Source organism: Juglans microcarpa x Juglans regia, chromosome 2S, assembly GCF_004785595.1.
Source record: "Juglans microcarpa x Juglans regia isolate MS1-56 chromosome 2S, Jm3101_v1.0, whole genome shotgun sequence".
Taxonomy (NCBI): domain Eukaryota; kingdom Viridiplantae; phylum Streptophyta; class Magnoliopsida; order Fagales; family Juglandaceae; genus Juglans; species Juglans microcarpa x Juglans regia.
The window spans coordinates 20,637,841-20,643,840 of record NC_054597.1 but is presented as its reverse complement, the minus strand read 5'-3'; positions in this window follow the sequence as shown (position 1 = coordinate 20,643,840).

Genomic DNA, 6,000 nt, shown 5'->3' with positions numbered 1-6,000 from the left:
GGAGTCTGAAGTGGCTGATAACTACTCTGAGGCGGCAAAAAACCAGATGTTGATATTGAAAGAAAAGCATCAACGTTGGTTGGATAGAGAGGAGATTTTGTGGAAGCAGAAATTGCATATTAAATGGTTGAAGGAGGGAGATGCAAACACTCGATTCTTCCATGTGAGTGTTATGCAAAAGAAGAAAAGATGCGTTCTAAATTCTTTATCTTTATAGGAGTGTCTTCTCTCCAATCTCTTGGGGAGATTCATGATGGCGCTATTACTTTCTACCAGAAGCTTTTGTCTTCTGACCCGTAGTAAGTGATGAGGCTGTAATGTCTCTCATCCCTACATTGGTTTCAGAGGATGATAATGAGGATCTTATTCAGCCTCCTTCTTTGAGGGAAGTCAAAGAGGCGCTTGATTCCATTCCGAATGATAGTTGTCCAGCAACCTGATGGTTTTTCGACAGTTTTTTTCAAAGTGGCTTGGAGTATTGTTCAGATGGATGTGTGGAAGGTGGTGTTGGAGTTCTTTAATGTTTTTCCTTTGCCGAATTTTTATGGTGCTACTAATCTTGTTCTTATTCTAAAAGTGGAGAAACCGGATAGTTTCACTAAATTCCAGTCTATTAGCTTGTGTTGTGTGGTGTATAAGATTTTCTCCAAAATTATGATGAATTGGATGTATCCTATCTTAAGTAAGTTGATCTCTCCTTCACAATCAGCTTTCTTAAGTAATCGTAACATTTTTTAGAATATTTCCATTGCTCAAGAGCTGGTGACTGGGTTGGATAAAAAAGTTCATAGAGGGAATGTGATGTGTAAGATTGATATAGAAAAGGCGTATGATCGGGTGAATTGGTGGTTTCTTCTTTAAGTGTTGAAGGGGTTTGGTTTTTCCCCAAGATTGTGTGACTTCATTCTCCAGTGTATTTCCTTTCCTTCATTTTCAATTATGTTGAATGGAATCTCTAAGGGTTTTTTCAAGACTTCATGTGGTATCAGACAAGGTGATCCTCTTTCTCCTTATCTTTTTATTTTATCAGAAGATATTCTTTCTAGACTTTTGGAGTCGCAGTTTGTTTTGGAAACTATTAAACCTTATCACTTGTTGGCTTTTTGTTTGAGGATTTCACATCTTCTTTATGCAGATGATTTGTTGCTATTTTTTAAAGGAGATACTCGTTCCAAGCGGGGGTTATTGAAAATTTTGAAATTATATGAAGCTGTGTCGGGTCAAAGGATGAATGTAGAAAAATCAAGTTTGTTTTGTTCTAACAAAAATAAACTATACGAGGAAGCATAAGTTGTTACAGATTTCTGGTTTTATTGAGGGTAAGTTTCCTTGTACCTATCTTGGAGTTCCATTGCATACTGGTAGGCTTACTGTATCTTAGTTGAAGCCGATTGTTGAAAAAATCCGAAAAATAGTTGCATGATGGAAAATAAATCTTCTTTCTTTTGGTGGAAGATTAGTTCTACTAAAGCATGTCTTTAATAGCGTACCGATTCATGTTCTCTCGGTACTGAAAATTCTACAGATGATGTTTAGCAATATTCAACAGATTCTGTCAGAATTTCTATGGAGATCCAAGGATGGGAGAAAAAAGGAAGCTTGAGTTTCTTGGAGGAAAGTTTGCAAGTCGATTCTTGAAGGTGGCTTGGGGGTGAGGTATCTTAAGGAAGTACAAGACTCGCTCTTATTAAGCCGTTATTTGATGAGCATGTCTCCTTGGGAAGCTTATCAGTATCCTCGTGGTTCTTCTTTTTGGAAGAGTGTTATTGAGAGAGTGTCGTTGCTTTTTAATTATGGTTTATGGAAAATAAGGGATGGTAAAGTAAACTTTTGGTTTGAACCTTGGCTCCCATCTAGTGTGCTTGCTGATAGAATCCAAGTAAGTGAGTCTCATTTGCTTCAGGTTTGTGATTTGCTTTTTCCATTTGGTTGGAATATCCCTCGCCTGTCAGCTTTGGTTTGGGAAGAGATATGCAATGAAATTCTTCAAGCAAATGTGCGGATAAAACAGGGTCCATATATTTTCATTTGGGTTCCTTCGTCTGATGGTCAGTTTACGACGAAGGGAGCATGGCATATTTTACGTCTTATCTCGACACAGCCGCATTGGGTAAAGTGGACCTGGTTTAGAGGTATTCCTAGCAAAGTTTCTTATATTGTCTGGAAATTCTGGAATCATGCGTTGCCTGTTGATGGGAATATTAATAAACTCGGTACTTCCCTAGCATCTCGTTGTTATTGTTGTGTGGATAGAGGTGTTATTGAACCAGAAGAGCATTTATTTGGAACTGGTTTTTTGGCAGAAAAAATTTGGGAATTTTTCTCTAAAAGGTTAGAGGTTAGATATAGAAGTGGGCAAAGTATTTTTGATCGTGCTTCTCTATGGTGGTCGAAAGCCAATAGTTCTACTCAGATGGAGATAATGTGTGGAGTTATTCCGAGAATGATTATTTGGGTTTATGGGTGTTTCGTTGTAAGATTCCTATGGAAAATCGAAAAGTCTCTTTGGAGACTATGGTGTTGGCTATTTTAATTCAAATTCAGAATATTTTTTTGATGCCGATGAAGATAGTTCTGGCTCTCAAAGGGCCCATGACATGTTGCGGAGTATTAAATGCACTATCTTTTAGCTGAGATATATTAAACCTAGAGCTTTTGCTTGACAAGGTCCAACTCATGGTTATTGGAAGCTGAATATAGATGGTTGTTCGTTGGGCAATCATGGACTATCTGGCGGGGGTGGTGTGTTTCATGATCATAGAGGTGAGTTATATGTAGGTTTTTCAAATCACTACTAGCGTCAGACTAATGTTGTTGATGAATTCTGAGCTTTAAGGTATGGTCTCAAACTATGTAAGGAATTGGGGTTGTCGGAGATTATAGTTGAGACAGACTCCTTGATGGTAGCTTCATGGATTCAACGTGGGGAATGTACTCATTGGTATTTATGAGACTTTTGGGAGGAGGTTCTTGATCTTCTTCGAAGTGTTGATGCTCGTATTTGCCATGTTTTTAGAGAATGTAACATGGTGGCTGATTATTTTGCCAAATAAGGTGCTCATAACCTGTGCATGGATCTTCGGGCTCATAGCTTTCTTCCTCGTAGACTTAAAGGTCTGTTGTGCCTTAATAAATGTTATTTTCCTTATGTGCGTCTAAGGTAAGGACTGTAGTTTTGATTTCATATGTTGTAGATATTCAGAACTGTGTATGGTTCCTTTGCGTCATTGGCTGGTCAGGTTTAATTGGTATTTTTCTAAATATGTATTAATGTCATTCTTTGATAATAAGGTTGTTTTTGCTTGGTCTTTTTTGGGTCTTCCTTTGTAACTACAGTATTCCTCCGTCATAAGTGATGACTTTTTAATAAAAGTAGAGGGGATCACTCTTAGACATGTGACCGTCTCTTTGAAAAAAAAAATTACAAGACCGCAAGTCTACGTGGCCACCTTCATCGAAATGATGTTTTTCTTTGTTAAAATGGAAAATCATTACCATTCAATAGTCACGATAAGAGTATTCTTTTCTTTTAATAGCCAGCATCTCCACGTCACCACGTGGAAAGTAGCACCTAGTCTGATGTGTAATCTTGCTCAAGCCCTCCAAACATTTCTACATTAAAATATTTTAAATTATCAAAATATTTTAGCAAGATTAAAATTAGAAAATTAGTTTTATTGTTGATGTGAAAAGGAATGTTAAGTGTTAAATACTTGTATTAGCCAACCATGACTTTTCTTCAACACAAAATGTAGTTATGTAAAAATAAAATTGAGTGAGTTAAGCGAATGAAATTAACCAGCATTAAGTGAACTCTTTAACTGAATTTTAACCAAGAGTCTAGCGAACTCTGTGGTACTGATCTCAAACAACCGAATTTCGGGTAAGAGTTGAGTAAATATTTTGTCATGGCCTTTTTCTCTTGTTTGGTATAATATAAAAACTTTCTTACCTCCCCTAAACTTCATAGGTAACGTGAAATATCTAACTATATATGAAGTTCCATCAAATCTATCTTCAAAACTTTTTACAAAATTTCTAAAAAATTATCAAAACTGATCTTTATGGCACAAATTTAAAAAATCTGATGTCTCTGTATTCATTATTTAAAAAAATATAAAAATAAACATATTTGTAACAGCCCGCTAGAAATTCACTAATAAAATTTTTATTGACTTTAGGAATTTCGTGAAAAGCTCATAAGTTTTTACAAATCGACCAATCACACAGATTTTAATTTGTCAACATAGTCAGTGTTATCACTCACTATGGTTCTAGAAATATGAGTTTTAATTATTTCAGAGAGTTAGAAGTGTCAAAATGTGTTTTTGTCTATGTCATTAGACTCAGTTGATTATTTATGATTTTATAGCGTAATAACATATTTTCATAATTTCGGACGAGACACAAGTTTGAAATTGTGAAATTATTTTTAGGGGCACTTCGGGATTGAATTTCGGTAAACGATTTTCACTATAGGTTAATATGAATATTTAGGATTTTTCAGTACTAAGGTTATTTTGCATTTTTTTGGAGTCAATAGTAATTTTGATAAGCGCACCCAGTGCAGTGTTTTCAAAATCACAGTATAGAATGCCTAAATTAGGTTAGAGAAGTTTTATTTAGATACTTGGCAAGATCTTAGCCACACATAGTGAATAGTATTAGACACTTGGCACCATGAGAAACCATTAGATGGATTCGTGAAGGAAATCAAGGTGTGACATCATGCCACCTAAGCAAAATTTTGTTTCATCTGATAGACCAAATTGTGCCAGACCAAAGAGCGTTTCAAACCTAGCAAAACACTAAATGGTTGGAATCCAATTGAAATTCCAAAAGCTTGGTTGAAACCGAAACCCTAAACGGTTTCCCCAAACTCTAAAGTTGGCCTCCAAACCCTTTTTAATCCGATTTCTAGCATTGTGTTTAATCACTTGATTAAATCACTTCCACATACTATTAATTAATCAAATCATTGTTATGGCATCATTATTCAACCATTTAAACCTTGAAATTTGATTGGGCTAAGAAAAATTAGATTTGGACTTGTTAGCATCTCAAACCCTAACCAAACCCCATTTAAACCACAAATTGAAGTCCACTTAGTTGAGGCCCACCAAGGCTCACAAATTTGACCATGCAAAGTTTCTTGAAGAAGTTTTCTCCTCCACATGGAAAACCATCCACTGCCACTGGCTGCACCCAATAGTGCCTTGATGTGAAGGAGAAATCCATCCCATCAACCTCCATATCTCACAATTGATGTAGGCAGTCCTTGCTCCTCTCTATTCTCCACTTTATGTCACATAGCCACCTCCAATCAAGGGTTATTCAAGCCCATAACTTCCCCCTGCAGAAGTCGAGAATTGTGCAAGATACATTTCACTCCCTTTCATCACTTCTTCACCCCGTTCTTAGAGAGAAACTCAAAAGAGCTTTCCCGGGCAAATTTCTGGGTCTTTTGTGTAGAGGTTTTAAACCCTTTGTAAGTTTTTTTTCATGATAACTCCTTCATAAAAGTTGTTTATATTTGAGTGTAGTTTCCGTAGATATCTTATGAGTTTCATTACATGCTCATTTGGTTGGTCAAAAGTATTTTTAACCATGGTAAGGTCATTCTGGGCGTGAAACTGGAGAGTATGGTATGTTTTGAAATTTTTGACCAAGCCAATGGACATATTTTGATCAAAAATTTTTATTGAGTGTTGTTAGAATGTGTTTATGAATGTTCATTGTGGTTTTGTTGCATGGATAAAGCTTTTGATGGTAGATTTCCTTAGATTTAGAAACTTGAAAACTGGAAGTGGAAACACAATTTTTGTTTTGTGAAAGTTTGAATATTTCGTGGTTTAATTTTATTCCAAAGGTTTTGATATTTTTATGTGATGATCCTAAGTCTCTTATATCTGTTAAGATGTTATTTTGAAGATATTTAGTATTAGTTTTAAATATATGATTTTTCTATGAAAGAGGATTTCGGTTAGGCCTAAGATTTGA